Here is a 26,419-nt window from a genome sequence, read left to right on the forward strand (position 1 = left end):
TTATTTTAAAAGCTCCTCATATAACATAATAACTTAAGGATCTCCTCATGGGATTATATTGATCTCTCGGCAAATGAGTTAGAATCAACTTATAACAATGATGAATCAAGTCATTTCCTCAAAGATTTGATTGATTGATTCTCAATTATTTTATATAGCAAAAAAATAAATCTATACACTATATTTGCACATGTTCATTGTTTAATTCATTAAACTAAAGGTTTAAATTAATAAAATTTTAATTAACAAGAGAAAGAGAAGAAAAAATAAGAATCTAGTAAAAATTATCGTTGTTTCATTCTCAAAACATCGAAATCACCACCAAAAACCTTCAATTGGGTGAGATGTAAAAAGTCTAGAGAGATTGCATGGGTTCTCCATTTTGCCTTTTAAATATGTTTTGTTTATTAAACAGGAGATTTTTTTTTTGCCTCAAATTGGTTTAAGCCCTTTAAGCTCTTTTTGGAATAATTAACTACAAAGAAAGTAAGATGACTTAAGTCTTTTTGAAATGACTTAAAGCCTTTTTCTGGTAGATTACAATCTTCCATTTTTCTGAAATGGCTTGAGCTTTCTTATTTGGCTTAAGGCCTTTTTTGACCAAGTGTGATTTCTTAATTTCTTGAAATGACTTAAGCCCTTCTGATTTAGCTTAATCCTTTTTGAGTTGGTAGAGATAAACAACTTTACTTCCATGAATTTTTTCTAACTTCAATTTTTTTTTATCTTCTCTCTTTATCTTGATTTCTCTCCTCTTATTCTACAAAATAAAACCACCAAAATTAACCAAAAATTAATTATAATTTGAATGAATTAGATCTCTATATGATAAATATATAACTATATACAATATTTACATCCTTAGGACAATTTGTAATGAAAAAGGGGTGAAGGCATACCATTTGACATAATAATATTCATGAAATTTAAGTAAAAATGACAACTACAAGTTACATCTTTCCAAAAAATATACTTTAACAAAAGAAAGTAAATGACTCTTATATATGTCGACCAACGATTATACACCACTAGAGAATACCTTTGAAGTAAAACCATCAAAAGCTTGCCCACAACCACCTATTGCTCCCAACACCTACTCCTAGCCTACTCTTGTTTCCAAGACACAATCATTGGAATTATGCACACAAATTAAGGGTAAGCTCAAGATAAAAGATAGAGTATATAAAAACACTAAGGATATAAGCATGATCAAACATACAATAAGATATGACTTTTCCATCTACTCATAGTCAACACAACATTAAATCAATGCACAAATCAACATAAGGTTATACCAACCATTAATCATCTAAAATGAATTAACCAACTTAGCTATGTAAATGCATCATAATCAACACAAAACCAACATCATTATGCGTCATGCATACAACTCTAAAGAGCTCTCCTAACAACAAACGATTTACTTAACACAACCAGTTGGGCATTGCCAACATAAACTAGGTAGGTTTTGGATTATCGTTAAGTATATAATAAGGCTTGGATATAGGTCTACAATGACATTGGTATGCAGAGATCAAACCCTCATTGGAATTAGCCTATCTCTTATCCTTTAAATACAACACACTCTTGCAACACTAGGTCGAGGTATGAATCTAGCTCTCAATATTGTTTTCACAAACATGTTTAAAGGACACATATTTTGTTTTAAAAACATCATCACACTTCAAAAGGAAACTCTCGATTGGAAGGGTTTAACAACAAGCTACCAACTCTACAATAGATATCCACAATATGGTATCTTACAACTTAAAAGATTTCCAACAACTTATTTTAATTGAAGCCAACTTTTATCTTTTAAACCAACTTTATAAAAACATACATTTTAAACATCGCAACCACATCAATAGTAGTTTAACAACAAGCCAACATAGAGTTTCCCTCCCATAATTCAACTAAAACAACATTCATTCATTCAACAAAATACACATCAATGTAAGAGCCTTCTCACTTAAACTAGAGCAATGGATGACCTAAGCGAGGACAGAGATAGAAGGAATTTACAATATGTTAGTAAATGACACCTTTACAAAATCTTAAAGTTCATTAAAATAAATGTTATTTATAAACCTTAAAGTCATCCTTAGGTACCAAAAGTAGTTATTTTAAATTTTAGAAGGATGAAAATCAAATAAAAATATTTTATAAGGAGAAAAACCAAAATTTACCCATTTTACAAGAATAAAAAACAATGTTTAGAAATTTTAGAAGAATAAAAAATAAAGAAAATAATTTAAGAGACTAAAATCAAAACTCCCTCATTTTACAAAGATTAAAAACATATTCAAAATGTTTTTTATATTAATTTTTTGTACTCACGTTTTATATTTTCATCCTTGCAAAATATATTGCCCTAATAACTTCAATTTTCAAGATTTATTTAATATTAGTTTTCAAATTTCTATTAGAATTTGTAATAAAGTCATTAATTCATCATTTTATATTTTTATAATTTAGTTTTCATGGTTAAAATAGTTCATTTACAATTTGTGAAATTTAACAAAATATTCTTTGTATTTTTATATTTGGAAAACTACATTATATTACTATTCCATGTTATCATACATGTATATTAGGTTACATTTCTTACTTGTTATAAATTCTTTGATCTCCCTAATCACTAGATCCCCTGGCCTCTTAATGCTAATTATTGAAATTTTCTTAATCTCCCTACTTGTGAACATAATCATCAAAATTATCTCCAAACTCTAAAATTGTTTAGTAGGATATGAAAATATAACAAATATTTTGTCAATGTTATAGTTTGTAAATGTATCACTAACTTCGGATTCTAAATTAAAAAAATATATAAAAAATGAAAGATCCAATTATATTTTTTGTTATTAAAAATATTCAAAAGGTTGAGGAACCAAACAATGTATTAGATTTTTTTGTTATATTGAGAGAGAGAGAGCGAGAGAGAGATTTTTTTTGGGGAGGGGGAGGGGCACTACAAGAAAACATGAATTTAAATGGAGTTTTTTTAGTGGGGGTTATGTTAACCCTCGAGAGAACAAATAATACATATGGGGTTTCAATAACTTTGATTAAATTATTGTGCAATACTAACGGTTGAAAATAAAATCATGGAGAAGTTCATATTGTTAATATATTCCTTTAAAATATTATTATTTTTCAAATTATAATTTTCATTTCTTTTTTTTTCTTTTACCAATCAGGCTTGGCTTTTCCTCTCACATTTGGCTTTCCCTCTCTCGCATTTGGCTTTCCTTCTCATGTACAAACCCTTTCAGATTAGTGAAAAAAAAAACCCTGAAATTTCACCATGTCTCTCACGTAATCCTTCAGAATTCACACATTGGGAAAGTTTTGGCGGTGAATGAGCCTCGTTCTCCCCAGCTCTCACAAACCCTTCTTATTGATACAAAGAAAACCCTGAAATTTTGTGGTATCTTTCACAAACCCTTCCAGATTTTCGTAATGGAGAAATTTGGTCAGCAACTCAACAATTGATACTTCCCTCTTTCCTGATTCACCACCTACGTTTAGCTTCTCCAATGGGTACATTTCTTATCTCTTTTTTATTTGTTTATTAATCAACAATCTATAACTTTTTGCATATATTTTTATGTGTATATACGAAAGGAGGAGTGCTGGAGCATGGTCAAAAGTCTTAATGAGGCAGTTTGAGTTCCTTTCGTAGCTTGAGGTTGGTCCTTTTGCATTTTTTCTATTAATTGACAATGTAAAACCCCGGGCAATCATTTGGGAATTTGAAATTGTTGGAAATTAACCAGGATTTTAAAGTTGCTGATAATTAACCAGAATTTTAAAATTGTTGGTAATTAACCAGGGTTTTAAAACCTCTGGTAATTAACCGAGGTTTTAAAACTGCCGGAAACATGTGCATTTACCTAGGCTTTGCTAAAACAGCTAGTAACACGTTACCGAGATAGTTCAGCTGTGAAAAGTGCAACCGCGGATAACGTCATTAACGGGGTTTTAACCTTGAGTAAATCCAAAATTAACCTCCACTAAATCCAATTTTTTTGTAGTGGGGGGGGGGGGGGTTATATTTAAAGAGCTATAACTTCATCCCACTAGGTTGGCTCCTATGAGGTAAAATATTACTTTTAGTCATGATTTCAGGCTTGAGTTAGAGATCAAGATTTGATCTTTGATTAAGGAGCACAAATGTTAGTTAATAATTTTAGTTAAAAAGAGAGTTTGTGACCACTAAAATATTTTATTATTATTATTATTATTATTATTATTATTATTTTGGTTGACATGTAATTCATGAATGTAGGTCTATTGTACCACTAAAAATGTTTCACAATGAGTTTAACTGGATGGGAGAAATTGCCAAATCAAAGTTCAAAGACACCATGTTATTCTCATAGATTGATACCTTGCAAATATGTTCCAATTGTAGGGACAAAAACTGGAGTCAAGTACTGTTTAAAAGAAACCCTAACAACTTAAGCATAATGAGAAGACCATTAGAATTAATGGACGCAGATTTTGACCCTCTTGAAATGGGACAAACATATGTCCCCATTTTCATTATATACTCTCCTACACTCACGAAAATGGACAAGAATAAGGAAATGTGTAGATAAAGTTCTTAGAAGTATTTATTAAGGAGATTTTTTAATAAACTAAAATTTTTTATATTGAAATTACCAATAAGTTTTTAGAGAAATGAATATAAAAAACTTTTATAAATTAACTTATATGTAAGATAATTGTAACTTGTGGAAAAGTTCTTATATAAATATTTTCGCATAAATTTATCTAAAAAAATTCTACGTACAAGAGAAAAGTCCTTAAAATGTTCATCCATGTTAATTCTATAACACTCCATTTTTCAAAAAATATAATATAAATATTTTATTAATAATTTTGATATTTTTATTTTATTTATAAGGGCTCTTAAATATTTTTTTAAATATGTAATATATTTTAGAATATATGATATGATAATTTATTAAAGAGTAGTATAATATTTTATTAAAAAGGGAAGAGATCTCTAGGATAACTATGGTTAATATGTTGAACTAGAAGGTTAAAGAGAGGTTAGGATTTTTAAAAGAGGAATTTTATGATCAAACCCTTTTTACGCTTGTATTTTCACGTAGCCGTTCACCCATCATCTAGAGCTTAATTATTTAGGTTATGAGAGAGTGAGAAACCTCGTTCTGGCTGTGGATTTGTACGTCGAGTAATGAAATTGACCCTTAATCTTGTGTTTATTATATGCTTATGTACGAGAGATTTTTCCCAATTGTATCTGTTTCACTGTTTATTCTTCTTGTATTTAATTAATGGTATGAATTGCTTGAATGGATGATTGATTTCATGTTTTGAGATTGTAATTGTATGATTTGAATAGGTTTCTTGGGAAAACCTAAGGAAATGTTTTGGTAATTGTATGAGGAGATTGATTGTGTATGTAGTTATGTGTAAATTGTGTATTTTTAGAAGTGTAACGTAACCTATGGAGAGTTCTTACCAATTGAATTGAGAGAAAAAAGTTTGGGTGTGAGTTGTGTTAGATTCTGAAAATTCTGGTATGAACAAACCTTGGTATTCTTGTGATTTCTCTATTGTAATTAATGAAATCGAGTTCTTATTATTGGGTTAAAAAGTATATATTTATAGCTGCATTTTAGAGTCAAGAATCACATAAAAATGTTAAAGAATGATCGAGTTATATGAGTTAAAAGACGAACCTCATATTTTGTGCACGAAATGTAATGTGAATATGTTGTAAGCTTTTAGAGTAGACTTAAATATTAGAATTAGGTTTTTTAATCTTCATGAAAGTTGTAGTCTTGGATGTTAGCTTTCAAATACTGTTGGAATCACCTAAAAATTAGGTCTAGAACTCAAGTTATGATCAAATTAGTGAGCAAAAGTCAAACTGCCAAATTTAGGCTGAAATGTTGCAATTTTGTATTTATTTAAAATAGTAGATAACATATTTAGCTCTTGAGGTCAACATAGAAGTTGGAGATAATTTTCTTAGCTTTCTAATAAAATTAAGATCAACATAATAGCATATATATAGCTCTAGATAAGATGTTTGGACCACGTGATATCGTAGAAGATTAAGTTATGAAAATGTAGTATGTGAATGTGCTATTGATATGCTTGTGATTCATGTATAAGTTGTAGTGATGTGATTCCTTATGCCATTGATTGATAACATTTAATTGATATAGTTGAATTGTTAATTTCTATATTGAAAATGATTGATGATTTTATGATATCGGATTAGTTGGCAATGAATTAATGAGATCATGTAAAATGTTATTCATAGAGTCTGTTTGACATGCATCATGTGCATACAAGTGTTTTTTTAAATGTACGATATGAAATACACCGCTAAAGAAGGTCTTTTGTGTAAAATCTAGAGAACCAACATTGGGGATAACTTAATTTGGAAGTCTCAGTCCTACCCTAGTAAGCACGAGATGTATCTTGTATGACTTACACTAAAAGAATTTCGCAGATTAGCGAGGGATATAAACCCAAGCTATTTTCTCGCTAATTAGTGAGGGACTAGCGAGGGATACATTTCCTCTTGAATCCCTCGCTAATTAGCGAGCAAATAGCTTGGGTTTATATCCCTCGCTAAATTCCCTCGCTAATAGGAACATTTTGCGACCAACCTTTATCTCCTCGCAAATCCATCGCTGAAGTTAGTGTTTATTTAGCGAGGAACTTAGGCCCTCGCAAATCCCTTGCAAATCCCTCGCCAAATTATGAGCCAAAATAAAAAAAATGAATTTTTCATCTAGCGAGGGAGTTTTTGTGTCGCAAATCCCTCGTCAATGAGTTATAAGTATAGCCCTCGCAAATGCCTCGCAAAGCCTTCGCAAATTAGTGAGGGAAAAGTTTTTTCGCTAATCCCTCGCAAATTTAGAGAACAGGACCCTCACAAATTGTTATTAACTCCCTCTCAAATTTAGAGAATAAATCCCTTGCAAATTGCTTTATAGTGTGTTTGGATGGGTAATTTAAATGGAGTAATTCATTTATTTGGAGAATTTCAAATTCTTTGAGGTGAAATAAGTTGTTTGGATGAAGAATTTATAAAGAATTTGAAATTAAAGTATTTGTAAAATTTCTTGAAATATTAAAATTTCAAATTCTCCCAAAAAAATAAGAATTTGAAATTCCTCATATTTTTTTCTTTTTATTTTACTTATATATATTTTATCTTATCTGTTATCTCTTCATTTTTTAATTATTGAATATTAAAAATATTTTTAAAATTATTAAATATTATCTAATATTAATTTTAAAAATTATTAAATATTATTATCTAACATTATCTATTAAATAAAATTATTGATTAAAAGATAAAGTATATACAAATTTTTAGACTTAATTTATTGAATAAGAAATTTAATATATAACGTAATTACATTCATTAAATAACTCTTTTAAGAGTTACTTTTGAAGTAACTGAATTTTCACTCATATATATTTTTTAAAACTCACACACACACACACACACACATATATATATATATATATATCATAAATGTTAAATATAATTTAGATGTTTACAATATGAATTTAGTCCATGTATGTTTTGTTTTCTTAATTTTGATAATAATATTTTTGTTTATTTTGATTTAGATATGAATTTAGTCTTTGTAAGTTCATGTTTTCTCAATTTTAGTTTTTATAAATTTTAATTTATTTTTATCTTTATAAATATGTATTTTTCAAATTTTAGTTCTTTAAATATATATTATAATTTTGTTTCACTTTAGTTCATGTAACTTCGTACTAACAACTAAAATTAGAAAGAAAAAAATATAAAATTATACTGACTAAACTTTGAAAAAAATATTATAAAGATTGAAATTGAAATTGAGAAAGGATAATCTTATAAGGATTAAAAATAATTTTAAAAAATTGGAAGGATCAATATTAATAAACTTTAAATTAATATTAACTTATATTTCATATATAATATTTGAAAAATTAAAGTAAGCAGAAATTATATATATATATATATATATATATATATATATATATATATATATATATTAGTCAATTTTATCAAGATATTTGTTAATTATCATATTATATATAAAGAAAGTTTTTTTTTCTAAACATATATCACGATTTTTTCAAAAACTTTTTTGCTCAGCATGTTTTTTTTTACTCCATCTTTTTTAATAAATTTAATTTAATTTGCCTTCTCTCCATAACTCTCTCTATATATATAGAGAGAGAGAGAGAGAGTGTGTGTGTATGCGTGAGAGAGTTATGGAAAAAAGGAAAATTAAATTAAATTATCTATATATATATGTGTGTGTGTGTGTGTATGTGTGTGTGTGTGTGTGTTTCTTTTCAATAAATATAACTCTACTTTCTTCTCTCTCGCCACATTAGTATGCTATAATACTTTTCTTTTTATAAGTTTTTTGTTCCAAATATTATTTTATTTTTATACAATTGTAATTTTAGTACATTTATATCATATATAAATAAATCTTAAATGAAAATTTTATTATAATGTTGTGAAAAGAAATACTACTTTTTAAAGTATGTATTTTACTACTAATGTATTTTCTATAATTAATAAATATTGCATGATTGTGTAAAGAAAAAAAAATATATACTTACTTTTTCTCCAAAATAAAAGCAATATTAATATTGTAAGAGGTAAAAGTAATAAATACATGAGATTTAAAACAAAACTAATTGCATAGAGTAAATATTTCACTTTATTTTTAATTTATTTTAAATTTTTTCAAACACAAGTATTTTATTATTTTTAAAACTAAAACAACAACTTAATTATTACTTTGGAATTTAAAATAATATCATATTAGAATTGTAATAGTATATCTTTTTGTATATTTTTATCAGTATTGTTTCTATTTAATTTATTGTTTTTTTATTTATAGTTTAAATTAAATTCATTTATAAAGATAAAATTTATTTAAATTTATCAAAAAAAAGTTTAAAATACTTGTATTTAATAATATAATATGTTAAAAAAATTATATTGACTAATATTTTTTACACTTATATAAAATAAATGAAAAAAGAGTTATTACCCGCTTTTTTTTTTAGTTTCCCTCCAACCCTAAGAGTGAAATTTGCTTCTTCAAATTTCAGAAACCAACCTCACGAAGAGGAGGTGAAAGGTGAGGTGAAGAGGAGGTGAGTGTGGCTTGCACGTTTCGGAACGTTTCAGAGCGTGAGCGTGAGTGTGGCTTCCCCTTGAATGGTGTCGTCCAGTAGAGCGGAATCAGTTCTTCACGAAAAGGTTTGTCTCTCTTTTTCGCTCTTTTTTTCGCTCACAAAGAGGTTTGTTTCTCTCTGTTTTTCGCTTTTGTTTTCTCTTTTTGTACCAATAAATAAACAAGTATGTGGTTGCCGCTTCCGCTTCCGGTGATTAATGGTTTCTGTAAAATGCAAATCCCTAACATTATCTGTTTCCTTTTTAAGATATAGAAAAGAAAAGAAACAATGATCATCTTTGATAAAATGCAAATAATGGGCATGACTTAAACTATGATAAAGTCTTCTTTCTTTGGTATTTCTTCTTAAGATTTGAGTTTGTCTATATTTTTTAATTTCGCAGTTTTTAATTAAATTTCAACAATTAATGGATTGTTAGACTAAACTAAAAAATCACCACTTTTGTGTTTGATTGATATGATGGAAATCTTGATGAAGAATGATGACAAGATAATATAAATGATACTTTTTATTAATTGGGCTAAAGATTATAATAAACTGCTGTATTATTTTGCTCATGGGATAATTGGAGTTAAGGTAGTAATAGAAATGTGAGTAAATGCATTTGTGTAGCAGTAACAACAAAAAAGAAGGTAACATATGAGATATTGAAGAGAGTGGGAGGAAAACTATAGTTTATATTTAGCCTCTATCAAGTTAGTAAACATGTAACTCTCTGAAACTTGTGTCTAATGTTTACTGGATCAAGCTATCAAATCAAGTTTTGAATCATGAATCGGCATACTTATTTTTTAAATCATGAATTACAAATAACATAAAATATACTTTCACATAAAGATATTAGTATTTTAAAGTCAGACTAGTAAATAATTCATTGCATAAAACTGAAACATAAGCTGACATATTGCAAATGAACTTCAAAATAATCCAAGATTCAAGTCATAAATCAAAATGATAAAAAAAGAGTGACTAGCTACAAAAAGTCGTTTTGTGTCACGACACATCTCCACATCATAATAATTATGCTTACTATAGTTAGCATGGCTATTTCAGACAACATTTAAATTAACTATGCTTGCTGATTTTTTATTTATACTTGTTGATTTTCAAACTTAATTTGACTTGCGCATTTTCTTTTCAATGAAGCTAATCAGGAACAAGGACATTGAATGGTATCCACAGATTATTGAGGTGGGCTCTCTGAGATATTATGCTTGTTTCAGCTGTTTATATCTTGTTTTGATACAAAGCTAATTCCAATTTGAATGATTAAAAATGCAATCATGTTTGCTATTGTGTGTTTTATAGTTTGAATCATAATATATTGGAGTGTCCTTTTTGGGAGTGAACCAGAAACCTTTTATCTTCAATTAATAGTTAGATACCAAATAACCATGTTTCATAGAGATGAATACAAGTAGTTGTTTGCTGAGATTTGAGATGGCAAGCTTAGAGAAACTATTGCCAATACAAGAGTCAGTGTGGGTAGGTGTTGTTCTCTTTCTTGTTTCCTCAGTTGTTTTCTGACGTAAAGCTAATGACCTATGACAAAAGAAAAAATATCAATTAAAATAGAAAAGTGTTGGCCAATGGAAATCTTTTTGATAAATGGTCAATATTTAATTAGATAAAAGGAAAGGAAAAATAAATATGCGTGCAGAGAAAACTACATTCCCTGATATTCACGTTCGAAAACAGAGAAAGCCATAAATTATGAAAATGGTCTTTGTTTAAATAAATAATTTTTATTATATTTTTTACCAATTAAATCCGAGTGGGGTTTGGAATGCAGATTTAGATTTGACAAGGGCTGCTAGCTTAGCGAAGAATATTTAAAGAAGCTAATAATTCTGATTTGTGACATTGAACTTTTAAATATTTGAAGAGTATCCCTTGTTAGCCCAAGACCAATGACATCCCAGGAACATATAACATGCTTAAATTATTTTGAAGAGGATTCTATTAGTCACTAGTCAGTAATTTGAATTCACAACAAATCAAGCAAGCAATTTGAATTTACTTATTGGATTGCAGTTTTCTACAAACTTTTGTTTTCCCTGTATGTTGTTAGATTCATGATGGTAATAATATAAATGTAACAATTGAATTTATCATTTAATATAATATTATGTTCTTTTATGGTTTAACTAATTTTAGAATTGAATTTTCCTAAATTACTTCATTTTACATGAATGTGTGGAATCTAGCTGTATGTACTATTAGGCATGAGTATACTTGGCAACAATGGCCATAGTGACCATTTCTTGCTTCAAAGTGGAGCAAAATTCAAGTCTACTTTGCATTGCAATTTAGTTTTGTTGTTTTTTTTATAAATAATATTTATTTTTATTTAGTTACGCTTGGTAGAAACAATTAAAATTTCTAGATGGGTATGCATCTAACATATCACGTTGCATTAATATAGATGAAGGAAATATATATGGAATGAAAAGTCATGACTGTCATGTTTTTATGCAAAGACTAATTCCTTTGGCGTTTCGTGATATGTTGCCAAAGCCAATATGGGGAGTATTAACATAACTCAGCTTGTTTTTCAAAGAAATTTGTGCACATGAGATACGTACTTCCGTCATGGACAATGTTAAGGTTTCCATTATTGAAACAATTTGCAAGCTTGAAAAGATTTTTTCGCCAGCATTCTTTGATTTCATAGAACATTTAATTAGGCATCTCCCTTATGAAGCCAAGGTTGGCGGACCAGTGTAGTACAGATAGATGTATCCATTTGAGAGGTGCATGTTGTACTTGAAAAAGAAGGTTCGAAATAAAGCAAGGGTTGAAAGATCCATTTGTGAAGCTTATATTGTGGAAGAAATTTCTAATTTTGCTTCTATGTACTTCGATCCAACTATACAAACAAGACACACTCAAGTTCCTCGAAATGATGATGGTGGTGAAGATACCAATGGTGATGATAAGTTGTCTATTTTTAAATACCCATGTCGTCCTATTGGCAAGGGTCAAAAAATAATATTAACAGATAAAGAGCTTGAAATTGTTGAGACATATGTTCTTGTAAATTGCAATGAAGCGGAACCTTATCTCCAGTAAGTTTGCTCCCTAATTTTTCAATTTTGGTAGTTTATAGTGAAATTAGTTTTCTTATTAATTTTATTATATGTATTAGACAATTTGAGGATTCGCTAAAGGAAACAAATCCCAATATTGATGAGGATGAAAATATGGAAACTTGCGATAAAAACTTCAGTAAATGGTTGAAACATCAAGTGAGTAAACTTACTCATAAATGTATATAATGTTCTTTTTAACGTTCATAATATATACTAAGTGATGCAGCCATTTTTTATCTTTGAAATCATTTATAGGTAAGTACAAATCAAGTTGATGATCGAATGATTAAAGAGATAAGTTATGGTCCATCTAAATTTGCAACTTCTTTTAATGGCTTAATAGTTAATGGATATAGATTTCATACTAAGGACTATGGACATAATAAAGCCACCATGAATAGTGGGGTATGCGTTCGGAGAAATATATATGGTGAGAATGATTTAGACTATTATGGAATTATTAAGGAGATATTAGAATTATCATATCTTGGACATCAAAGAGTAATTATCCTACGCTGCCACTGGTTTGACCCAAATGGTGTCACTATTGATGAAAGATATGGGTTGGTTGATATCAAACATAAATCAAAGCTTCAATCACATGAGCCATTTGTTTTAGCTAAACAAGCACAACAAGTTTACTACACAAGATACCCACAAAGTGGGGGTAGATCTAGTGATGAATGGTGGGCAGCTTGCAAAGTTAGACCAAAAATTTTTATGGCTGAGACATTAAATGATGAATTTGGTGGTTCAAATGAGCTAACTTATATTGATTATTATCAAGATGATGGATCCATAAGAGCACACCAAAGTGTTATACATGATGAGACGATACCATTGTTTGATGGAATTGCTCTAATGGAAGAAGTAGGCAACAATGATATACATCATCCAATGGACAACTTGCATCATGATCACTTCATTGATGATATTAAAAATGATGAGATTGAAGATATTAACGAGTTCATAGATGACGGGGAATTATATGATTTAGAATCTAGTTATGATTAACAACTTGATTTTGAAAGGTGATGAATATATTCTAAAAGGTTTTAGTTTCAACATATTACACATAATTACTCATTTTTTAGTGTTAAAATAAGAAATAGATAAAAGGGTTTCTAATTGGTACTAGTATTGCCTTATTTGATTACTTGTGGTTCTTTATGACTTCAATTTCCCATATAAATGATCATTTTTTGTTGTTTTAATTTTATGTAGGTAATCATTATGCCAACTACTCGAGGAAAAGGGCGTCGGGTTAATCAAGCCAATAATCTCCATCAGCTCACTCAAATTGCTTCGAATCCTCCACCACAACATGTTTCTCATCACTCACCTCGTACACTTTTAGAATAACATTTTAATTATTAACTCTATATTTATTTAAATGCAATGGATAAAAACTAACTTTTCTTTACTATGTCTGTCTAGGTGATGGATCTACTAGTTCATTAGCTAATGGTGGTGCTACATCAGCTAGTGGTGGACAATCATCTGATACCACCCCATTGATTAATGGTGGTGAATCAAATACTGTCCCAACATCTGATAATCAACAACCTACTATGGTGCCTTCAAGTGAAGATTCTAATGTAGAAGTTGATAGGAGGCAAATAATATCCGTGGAGGCAGTTTCTAAACTGTAAGTAAAATTGAATTTATGAATATGATTAATACTTTAAATTCATGTTATTGAACTATTTGTGGTTTGAATTGAATTATAGGAAGAGGTTTGCTCAACAATTTGTGACTCGGTATATCATTTCTGAGGTAATGTCAAGGATGCCTTATGTTGTAGATTGTTGGAAAATTTATTGCCCTGAAATGAAAGAAATTTTATTTAATGATTTTAAGGTAAGTAATTAATCTAATAGTATTATATATTATATCATTATATCAACAACTATTTTTTTTTTACTTCAGTTGTATTATTGCAGGAAAAATATTGTTTTGCATCAGAATATGATCGTGTGATGGCGAGGGAAGTTTGGGAAAAAACATGCATGGATAGGTATTTTGATCAATTGTGTAAAGACAGGGATAAAGCAATAAAAGTAGCAAACTCAAGAAATTATGAGGATTTAAGGGCTCACAAGTCTAGAGGGATGAAAGCTGAAATATGGAATGGGTTGATCGACATTTGGAATACACTAGAATGGCAAAAGAAATCTGTTGCTGGAAGACAAAACAGGGCTGCCCAGCCTGAAGCAATGGTGCACATAGGAGGGTCAAGAAGCTTCGGGCATCACAAAAAAATTATGGTAATCAAATCATATTGAATTTTGTCAATAATTAATGAGTGATGTTTGCTTTATTCCTATTCTAATATAATTGTTTTACTTAGATAATCCATGGTAAAAGTTACTTGTTTTTTAGATTTATTAATTTAGCTAATATTTGGAATTTGTTACATTTAAAATTGTGTTATTAATGATGTCTTAAAAAAAAAATTTTACCCATGGATTTTTTTAAGTGCAGTTTTTTTTTAATTCTTTAACAAGTTGTGAAAGTTAAAGGTTTTGAAAATTAATGACCTTCTTTGGTAAATTTCATTACTTACAATTTGTATTGTAATCTTTTTATAGGAGGCACAACAGAATTGTGCTGTTTCTTATTGTGAAGTGTATAACAAAGTTCACAAAAAAATGATGGTGAATTGGTCTCAACTAGGGCAAAGAAATTTATTGTATGTTATTTTATATTTTAAGATTGATTATGTACTTTTTTAACCTCTTTCTATTTCACTTATTTTTTTTGTTTATTATTTGTAGGAAACATATGAAGAATCAATGACACAAAAATATGCAGAAGACACTTCATCTCATCCTGTAATTGATTTTGATATTTGGTTAAAAGCTACAGGTGAAAACAAGAAGAAAAGAGTGCATGGCATGGGACATAGCTTGGATCTTGGAACTAGTAGCTCTACCCAAGCTTCATGTCCAGAGGTTGCAGGTTCCTCTACAAATCTTATGCCTGACAGAAGAACGGGTCACTACAGTCATAAATAATGCATTGGCCTCTTTTTTGCAAACACAATTACCAGAGATGATGAGGCAAATAATTCAGGTAGTTCAACCATCAACAACACCATCAACCAACCAACATAGGGAGGATCAAGGACGAGATGATGATTTTACTAGCTTAGGTTGATTACTATTTAGGATGACTCGTTATTTGGCTTTTCTTTTTGTAAGACATTGATTAGTTTGGGTTTCTTTAAGATAGTATGCACAAGTTGGATTTTGTAAGACATTTAACAATTTGGTTTTGTAAGAGATATTGTTACATGCAACTTTTATTTTAAATCATGTCGAATTGAAAAAAAATTATGTAGTTGATTTAGATTTATTTAAAATATCAAATTAAGTGGCATATCTATAAGGATTCATGAGAGAATAATGAATATATATAGATAAATTGAGAAGGTTTCGCGAGATATTAGTCAGGGATTCACGAGGAAACTCAAAAGATATGTTGTGAAGGTTTCGCGAGGGAACTCAATCCATATGCTTTGATGGATTAGCGAGAAAACTCAAAAGATATGTTGTGAAGGTTTCGCGAGGGATTAGCGTGGTATTCGCGAGGGAACGCAATTGATATGTTTTGATGGATTTACGTGGGATTAGCGAGGGATTTGCGAAGGACACATTTGCGAGGGGTTAGCGAGGGATTTGTGACGAACATATTTGTGAGTGGTTAGCGAGGGATTTGCGAAGAACCTCAATTGATATATTGCGACAGAGTTGCGAGAAATTAGCGACAATATCGCGAGGGATAATTGCGACGGAGTGGCGAAAGATTAGTAGCGATGGAGTAGCGACAAAGTAGCGAAGGATATCTTGCAAAGGTTTTGCAACGTGTTAGCGAGGAAGTATTAAATTCAATTAGCGAGGGAATTTGGGTTCTACATTTGCGAGGCAATAGTGATGAATTAGCGGCACAAATTTGCGACGGACTAGCGAAGCTGTTTGCGAGGGAAAAGCGAGGGAATGTAGCGAGGGAATTGCGAGGGATACGCATCTGTCACCAATTAGCGACTTGAATTTAGTGAGGGAATAATCCTTCGTAAATCCCTTGCTAGTCCCTCGCCATTTTGTTTAGTGAGGGATTTGCGAAGGATCGTTCCCTTTCTAATTTACAATTTTCTTGTAGTGTTAGTTATCTCGACCAGACCTTGGTAGTATGTCCTTCAAGTGAGAGTGCGTAGAGGGGGTGTGACCCGACACATATTCACTACTAGAAAAACACTATTCAACGTCGCTATATTTACATCAGTTCTCTAGGAAACGATGTAAAAGAGAAGTGCAGTGGCAATTTTGTAAATAAGTAAAATATATAAGGATATTTACATCGGTTTAGAAATAAACAATTCTACATCGGTTACATGAGGGACCGATGTAGAAATTAAATTAGTCAACTATTCTACATCAGGTTTTTTGTTGACCGATGTAGAAGGGTGACCAAATTTTCCCTTCCCGCAAACGCACAGTAGCAGCCCTCATCTAATCAGTCGCGCCCTCTCACAACATATTTTGAAACGCACCCTAAACACTCTCAGCCCTTAAGAGCTGTCTACAATCCAAGCTCGCGGATCTTCGTCCAAGCTCGCGGATCTTCAACGAACAACTTTCGAAGGAAGCATTGTAATAAATCTGTATACTTTGCACACTGCACATCCGAGATGATATTTATCACTCATTTGTTGGCTGAAGAACCCGATAAACTTGTAGTGAAGCCATTTTAGCTTCGTATCAGAGGTTTCTTGAAACAAGGTGGTCCTATTAGAGTTTTTGGCTATTTTTGAGGTCAGACATTTCCATCTCTAAATTTATTTTGTAATAAACACTTTTTTTATTTTTACATTTTAAGTTTTTGGCTGGCTCGATTCTTCTCCATATCTTACATTTACTTTCTGATTTACGATATCTATATACTGTCTTTCTTATTGTCAGGAATGGTAGCAGCCCTTACTAATGAGAGTGCAACCAGCAAATTTGTATACTTTGCACACTGCACATCAGAGATGATATTTATCACTCATTTGTTGGCTGAAGAACCCGAGAAACTTGCAGTGAAGTCATTTTAGCCTCGTATTAGAGGTTTCTTGAAACAAGGTGGTCCTATCAGAGTTTTTGGCTATTTCTGAGGTCAGACATTTCCATCTCTGAAGTTATTTTGTAATAAACATTTTTTTTATTTTTACATTTTAAGTTTTTGGTTGGATATCTGGATGCACATAATTTCTGGTCCTATAGAAATTTAATTCTGCAAACTATAATAGGATGCGTGAGTTTTGGTACATGTATAAAGTTCAAAAAGATTTGTTCTAATACCCCTAATTATTAATAACTGATAAGTTCTGCATTTAGATGAAGCTCTGATAACATTTTTAAACTGTAAGATATCAGTGTGAGGTCAACAATGCTTTCACATTTAGTTTCAATTTCTTTAGGGTTAAAATTTTGTGCTTACTGCTGAGGAAATGCCAGAGGCCTAGTATGTTAGAAGGGAGTGGAATGGTTGTAACAACATGGGCAGCTGTCTCGTGTTGAGTGGTGAAGGGTTTTTTTTTTGTTGATTTGTGGTGGTGGAAAAAAAGAGAAGGGGGGGAGCTATCTCTTAATTGCTTTATGCAACTTTTCCATTTTTCTGTGTTGTTGTTTGTGTTCTATATAGAGGGCTACCTCTGATTTTAAGGAGCTGGCCTCCTGATGGAAATGGTAAGGAGGAGTGATGAATGTTCTTCTCCTTAGCTCTCCTTATGCACGGATCTTCTTCAAGGAGATGGAAACCACAAAGATGAACACTAGATGGAGGAAGAATCTCAAATATAGAAGAGGCTTAAGCCTTGGATGGAAGCATCCAAGCTTAAGGTGCAAGGGAAAGCTCACTTCAAAGAGGAGGAAAACCTAGTAGGGTTCCTAAGGTGAAGCTTTCTCTCATGGTGACTCTTGAACGAAATTTGGCTGAATAAGCTCTCAAATTTCATTATTCTCAAAAGTGAATACAAAGAGTGGAAGAATCACTTAAGTAGGGTTCCAAGTGTGCAACTTTGGGCGCCTAAATCCAAGGCTACATGTGGCGCCCAAAATTTGAATTCAAACTTGAAATTTGAATTCAAATTTTGGCTCCCATGTGCTAGTCCGAAAATTTAGGTGCCTAGATGCATTTAGGTTTGATTTGAGAGTTATTTAGGGTTAATTTGAGTGGCACATGTTCAGCCACCCATGGTGCTAAACATGTGACTCAAATGTAACTTAAATGACTTCTAAATTAAACCTAGTTTAACCTATTTTACCTATTTAAGTAATTCTTGTATATTCCTAATCTAATGACCTAAATACAATGGTCAAACAAATACAATGGAAAGGAAAAATTACAAGAATGAAAATGAGCCCAATATTGGGTACCAAAAGCCCAAAGGCCCATGAAGCCCAAAACTAGGCCCAACAAGCCTAAAACCTAAAATGCTACTCTATGTGGTCCAAAATACAAGACCAAAATATATGATACCTATACTAACATGATGTATACAAAACATATGAAAATAGCTATAACAAAATATGGCCCATGAAAAGTTCAACTTGGGCCTTCCCAGGCCCATCAGGCCCATTGGGCCCTGACTGGCCCAAACCTTCATGTCTAGCCAACTCCTCTTGGCTCCTTCAATATGTCACCTCTTGCCTTCCTAGGCATGATTCCATCATCCCCTCCCTCTTGAAAAGAATTTGTCCTCAAATCACGAGGATGCATGGAATAAGAAACATCACCTACATACACAACAAACCATGTATAAGAGGTGACATGTTTATGATGAGAAAATGGATTATGGATCCTAAGAGGAGTCCTTATATCTAGCCTAAGAAAAAATAAACCATCAAAATTAGACTCCCTAAAAGTAGAAATAGGCTCCTCTCCTAAGCATAACCTAGAAGTAAAACCTAAGAATGTAATAACACTATGACTAAGACAATGAAAAGAATGATTTTTAAACACTACAATATCTTGCCTAAAATACCCTAAATGGTACCCTAGGCTTTTCCTAAAATATAAAGAAAAGAATACTAGAAAACGTCCTAAACAATTTTGAATCATATTGTTTGGTAGATAAAATGTCTTGGAAAATCTTGAAAACTCATATAAACTGTTTTTGTTTTGTAGGGAAGGGTGCAAATTAAGTTCAAATAAAGATGAACTTCCCATAAGATCAAAAATAGAATATGAAATATGACAAGATGTATCTATCAAACAATATATTCCAAAATTTGGGTGCTTTATTAGAAAAACTATGGTAGAAGGATTCCTAAAGAGAGGAAGGCTATCTTCCTTGGGCACCTCCAAGGAAGTAGCACAAGAAGTAGCACAAGAAGTGGAACTAAATGTAGTCCACTCCTTCTTCACTACATCTTGAAGTTGAGATTCATTTTTCTTTAGAATGATTTGTTCTTGAATCTCTACTTCATGACTAGTGGTAAGATTAGGGTAAGAGTTAAGGTCTTTACTTATGAAGAGAGTATTTTGTAAATGATTTTTAGTGGTAGAACAACTCTCTTCACTCACAAGTCCTTTAGAGGAATTATTTTCCTCCTTACTCTTCCCTAAGAGCAATGCCTTTTTTCTTTCTTTTTCTCTTGTTTTTCTCAATTTTTCTTTTGCTAAAAGTTTTTCTCTCTTTTGTTTAATAATGTGAATTTCTTCCTCTAAAATTGCAATTTGTGCTTTTTTTTCAAGTTTTTCTTTTTGTTTTTTTAAAGCTTCTTGCTTTGTCCAAGGTGTTAGTGATTTAAGCCTTTGAGTAGAATGTGAAAAACCTTTTGGAGAGCTTAATTCACTACCACTTGAGAAATATTTTCTCATGATTAAACAAAATAATTTTTTTTTTTGTATATGCTATGCAAAAAGTTATAAAATGTTTTTGGTATTTTCTAGGAATGAAAATAGCACTTGGAAGTCTAAGTGTACAAGTTGCACTATCAAGGGAGGTGAGCTACAAAGAGCCACTTAATAACCAAGCCTTTTCAAGTGGAAATCACTAAACTCCTTTGTGATACTTCCAATTCCCCAAAGCTTTTCACAAAAATTTTGAATGCTTTTTCACAATTTGTTTGTTTTTGAGACTAAACTAAACGTGAGCAAGTAAATCTACACAAGTCTAGACGTTTCAAGGCAGCAAAATAAAGCAATTAAAAGACAAAGAACTTAAAGGAAACAATGTAAGCAACTAGTCGGATATCCTAAGTGGAAGCTTGAAACATATGAAATTTCCAAGCCACTTCCACTAGCACTACACGTGAGGATGCTAACAAGGAGTTAGATATACCTGACCAGCTTCTTAATACTCCCTCCAAGCTTTACAAATTGATTTTAAAATATAAGAGAGATTGCAAAATTTAAACTAGCCTAGAAAGCAATAAATGGCGGTTTTGGTGACCAATTTAGTGACGGATTGTTGTGCAAATTTTCCAACACTTAATCAAGTGTTTAATCCGCCACTAATCCTTCAATATGATGCTACTGAACCTGCAAAAGAAACACAACAAAGAGGTTAATGGTGGCTGCCTCACAAGGTGAAAGGAATGGTCACTCAAGTGAAGGAAGTTTAGGAGAAGTTTTGGTCACTAAATTAGGTCAAATTTTTAGGTCTTAGTGTCCAAACTTTTCCTACTCTTTGTTGAGAAATGCTTGATCCTTGAGCAAGGATTTGAGGCCACTTCCAGCACAGGGAAATTATTGAAAGAAAACTAGACAAGCAATAAAGCACAATTTGGAAAGCTTATACCAAAACTTAAGAGTAATATGTATATATGACAAGACTCAAAGAGGTTCAACAAGTAAAACTGGAAAATAAGACTCCAAATAAGGCTAGCACTCAGTTAGGAATGTTCCTAGATAGGTACTAGAGTAGATGAACAAAACAAAAAAAATTTGAAAGCAATTGGATAAGTATAGCACAAGTAGTAGTCAAAACAATAACAAGGAATCAAGTGATTTTTCACCAATGTACACCTCTCGGCTTTTTCACTTTAAAATGCTTTCTCTAATTTTTTTTTTAATTATTTCTTTTTCTATATTCAAGTTAAGAGTCCAGAGAGTATATTTGCCTTTTGTTTCAAATTTTTCTAAGATTCCAAGCTATAGAAACCGTGACTACAAGTTAGACAAAAATTCAAGTGAAAACAAGGAAACTAGTGCACTAGTTTTTAGGTTTTGTCTTGGATTCTTTTGTACACTTTTCTTCTTTGAATCTTTGTACTTTTCTTTTGATTTAGGCTCTGTTTTTGTCTCTGTTTTCAGCCTATTTACTTTTTAAAATTTGAATCCAAAAGATAGTGCACTAGAAGTAAGATTAAGCACTTGAAATTTTGAGTCACAAAATTTTTTTTATAAGATTTTTCAATGGAAATGTGATTTGAAAACTTAAGACACAATGGAAACCTAACTCTAAAGAAACTTACTAGAACTAATAGCAAGTTATGAACACAATAAGGTAAAAGAAAAAGCACATATAGGAGGCAAGAACAATAAGCAACCCGAGAGCAACAAATTGATGAACTAGACACAAAGAAAATTTAGGTCAACATGCTATTCAAGGAATTTTAAGACATATAAAGACTACACAAACATACTAAGACAAAACATGGATTAAAAACCAAAATCTAAATGCAATGTATGCAGTCCAATCACGGACACATATTAGGAATGGAGAGACTCAAAATTAAAATCAAAAATAAGCACAAGCTAATAGGTCCTAAACAAGTTGATTGAGGAAGAAAATTCAAGAACAATCAACCAATGGATCTATGGAACAAAATATGATATAAAGCATGTAGATCCGAAAAGAAACTCAAACAAGACACTTAGAACACAAAGAACACAAAAATAATCGGACCAAAAACTCAAGAACTTATCTCCTTGAAGACCTTGCTCTTGATACCAAAAATGATGGAAATGGTAAGGAGGAGTGATGAATGTTCTTCTCCTTAGCTCTCCTTATGCACGGATCTTCTTCAAGGAGATGGAAACCACAAAGATGAACACTAGATGGAGGAAGAATCTCAGATATAGAAGAGGCTTAAGCCTTGGATGGAAGCATCCAAGCTTAAGGTGCAAGGGAAAGCTCACTTCAAAGAGGAGGAAAACCTAGTAGGGTTCCTAAGGTGAAGCTTTCTCTCATGGTGACTCTTGAACGAAATTTGGCTGAATAAGCTCTCAAATTTCATTATTCTCAAAAGTGAATACAAAGAGTGGAAGAATCACTTAAGTAGGGTTCCAAGTGTGCAACTTTGGGCGCCTAAATCCAAGGCTACATGTGGCGCCCAAAATTTGAATTCAAACTTGAAATTTGAATTCAAATTTTGGCTCCCATGTGCTAGTCCGAAAATTTAGGTGCCTAGATGCATTTAGGTTTGATTTGAGAGTTATTTAGGGTTAATTTGAGTGGCACATGTTCAGCCACCCATGGTGCTAAACATGTGACTCAAATGTAACTTAAATGACTTCTAAATTAAACCTAGTTTAACCTATTTTACCTATTTAAGTAATTCTTGTATATTCCTAATCTAATGACCTAAATACAATGGTCAAACAAATACAATGGAAAGGAAAAATTACAAGAATGAAAATGAGCCCAATATTGGGTACCAAAAGCCCAAAGGCCCATGAAGCCCAAAACTAGGCCCAACAAGCCTAAAACCTAAAATGCTACTCTATGTGGTCCAAAATACAAGACCAAAATATATGATACCTATACTAACATGATGTATACAAAACATATGAAAATAGCTATAACAAAATATGACCCATGAAAAGTTCAACTTGGGCCTTCCCAGGCCCATCAGGCCCATTGGGCCCTGACTGGCCCAAACCTTCATGTCTAGCCAACTCCTCTTGGCTCCTTCAATATGTCACCTCTTGCCTTCCTAGGCATGATTCCAAATTAAACCTAGTTTAACCTATTTTACCTATTTGTGGTGGTGGAAAAAAAGAGAAGGGGGGGAGCTATCTCTTAATTGCTTTCTGCAACTTTTCCATTTTTCTGTGTTGTTGTTTGTGTTCTATATAGAGGGCTACCTCTGATTTTAAGGAGCTGGCCTCCCCCACACATACTCTTCTATAGTAAATTTCAATTCCTATCTATAATTTTATAAAACTTTTGTTTTTTAGGTTGAGGATGTTGTTGTGCTTGCATTAGCCCGACATAGAAGACCAAATTCTGTTCAGCAGTCCGTTTTAGGTATTTAACATCTTGTTTCTTTTTTAGATGTCAGTTTTTTTTACTTAATCAATTTGGTTACTCAATTCTTTCATTTGATCCCTGACTTCTATTTGCCTGCTGGTAGTACATACTACAGTTCTAGCATATTAATTGAGTTTTGTCTTTCCTTTTATTTATTCAGTTTTGCTAACTTTAGGTTATGTCTTAGTATTATGGTTTGTCTTGCGTGGATGTCTCATTTGTGATTAGAATTCTAAGTAGTTTTGATTCATGTACACCTATTTTTTTTTATAGTAATTTTCCCAAAATTGTTATTTTGGAACTATTCCAAAATAGGCTGTTTAGTAGTGTAGATGATTTGAATTATAATGTTCTCATTTTTATTCACTTATTTTCAGATTCCAAATCACATGATGATGTCAAATATTCGGAATCATTTGGTAAGAATTAAGTTGTCAGCTTTAATTTTAGTGCTAAATTTGATCTTTATCTATTTTAAGTTTTGGTAAGAAATAGATTTCCAGTTTTTATTTTGGCATTTACTTTGTTGTGCTTTTGTAATATTAAATTAACTGTTATTCAAAATCCCTAAGGAGTGTTGTAATAGTCAAGGTTGCATTTGTAAAAGTTCATTTTCTAACCACTGTAGCAAAGCAACACTCCATAATTCAACTGCAATGTCCGTGTTTTGTTTTTTTTCACATGATGAATCAACAAAAGCATAAAGCAGACATACAAGTAATAGACCGGAACACTCTAAATACTTTTAGTTAGTCTTTTAGAACCTCTGACATAATATTGCCAATTAAAAAAATATAGTAGTAGATAATTTCCCCTACCAATTTGGCTCGAATCACTGTAGATTTCAACAAAGTCACCACCGCACATAGAAAAACCTTCAGTAATTCCTGCACTGCTCCAGTACATTGTAACCAAGAATATTATGATTATAAGATATGTCATACCATAAGATGTATTGACATTTTAGTGTTTCTACGAGCTTCTAATATTCTCCATTTACTGTATTTGATAACAGGAACATATTTGAACAGGTCTTACTTTATGAATCTAATAGAACAAGATAATCAAATACTTTAAACAGAAATTTTTGTTTCGTTATAACTAAGAATCCCACTAGCTTAAAATGTTAGGTGAATAAGCATGAATGAATTTGTGTTACATCTCCATACCGTATATGTGCAAACTTTATGCAACTAAATCTCCCCTCTGTAACTTCAATTTATTGTCTAACATTTTGAAATTCATTTTTAGGCTGCAGTACTGGCTATGGATGATTCAGTGTTAGATGTTGATCAGGTGGAAAATCTCATTAAATTCAAAAGCATAATATATTATTAAAGAAGTTATTAAAAGAGAGATATCCATCGTGAAGATTGTCAGGCATCCTAATATAGTTATATTGCACGAGGTATGTATAGATATTCTAATATGTCAGGAATTAGACCATATTTCTTTCTCTTATATTTCTAACATTATTTTCAAATTTTAGGTTTTGGCTAGCCAGACCAAGATCTACATAACCCTCGAGTTTGTAATGGGAGGGGAACTATATGATAAAATTGTAAGATTTTATGTTTATATATTTTGGAATATATTGAAGGTTAATTCTTTTAAATTAGTAATCATTGTTGAGATGCTAACAAACTATATTTCTAATGATTTGATTAGTTTTTTTATTAGATTTTGTTTGTTGTTCATGACTTTATGTTACAATTACACTACTTCTGGACCTGTAGGTTCATCATGGAAAGCTTCCTGAAAACGAATATAGGCGCTAGTTTCAACAACTTATAGACGATGTTGATCATTGTCATAGAAAGGGTGTGTACCATAGAGACTTGAAGGTGAAAGAAAAAATATTATATGTGTGTGTATACATTCTTACTGTAGTAAATGTTTTAAACATTTAATGCTCTGTCTTGATCAATTTTTTTTCTTCTCTTTTAAATAGCCTGAAAACCTTCTTCTTGATGCTTATGGAAATTTGAAGGTTTCTGACTTTGGTTTGAGTGCATTGACTAAACAGGTAAGATTGTACTCGTAAAATGAAGATGACTAAGCAGATTTTTTTTTATAATTAAGAAGAAACATACATTGATTCCATCCTACTGATAGCTTGTTTTTGCTTTGTCTCTGGATAATGATTTTGGAAATGGTAAAAGCTGTAGAACTAATGTCTTCCGTCATTTTCTCTTTGTCTTTCTTTGTTATAGGGTGTTGGCCTTCTTCACACCACATGTGAGACCCCAAATTATGTTGCCCGAGGTAAAATTGGTTATACACAACATGGACGTCATTCATAATTGTTGCCATGATCTTTAGCTGCTTTCCATATGGGTGATGGGCCACTTGTTTTAGATTAACAGTTTGATGTAATTCTCCATATCAAGTTTAGTTATGGTTTTATGAACGAATCACTGGTGATAAAATAGATCATTAGTATTGACAAGGATGGATCCAAAACACTGTCAAAGGGCTCCCCAGTTTTTTAATAATAAATTTAAATAAATGTTAAAATATAATTGTTAAATTAAATACATCATGCCTTTTTTTATCTAACTTGTGAATTTCGTTATTTAAATCATAAAATTCATCAACAATAAAATGTATATCAATTTTTAATCAATCTCTTAATATAATCATATATTTATCATAATAAATATATTTCATCATAAAAATATAAAATATTTTTCCAAAGAGTCCAGGGAGAGGGGAGTGTCCTCTACATTACAACTTTTGTGTTTTTCTCTAAATTCAGCAGGAATATTAAAATACATAGATTAACAGAGAAGGTATTCAAAACTGAAAATGAGGATATATGCAACTAAATTATAATATAATTTGAATTTAGAATTTAGAAAAGTGA

General features: G+C 31.1%; 1 protein-coding gene and 1 long non-coding RNA gene across 2 annotated transcripts in view; both read left to right on the forward strand.

Annotated features, from left to right (window-relative positions):
* Positions 1 to 9,183, forward strand: part of LOC109815482 (uncharacterized) — a 52,210-nt gene extending 43,027 nt beyond the window's left edge. The window contains exon 11 of the mRNA XM_083065034.1: positions 9,085 to 9,183. The gene's annotated coding sequence lies outside the window, so the exon portion shown is untranslated. The remainder of the gene's footprint in view (positions 1 to 9,084) is intronic.
* A 15,264-nt stretch (positions 9,184 to 24,447) lies between these two features.
* Positions 24,448 to 26,419, forward strand: LOC145952929 (uncharacterized). The gene is made up of 5 exons (XR_014430432.1): positions 24,448 to 24,961; positions 25,043 to 25,114; positions 25,290 to 25,397; positions 25,505 to 25,579; positions 25,767 to 26,419. It is a non-coding gene; the product is annotated as an uncharacterized LOC145952929 (long non-coding RNA).

Source organism: Cajanus cajan, chromosome 10 (genome assembly GCF_000230855.2).
Source record: "Cajanus cajan strain Asha chromosome 10, NIPB_CcT2T_4, whole genome shotgun sequence".
Taxonomy (NCBI): Eukaryota; Viridiplantae; Streptophyta; class Magnoliopsida; order Fabales; family Fabaceae; genus Cajanus; species Cajanus cajan.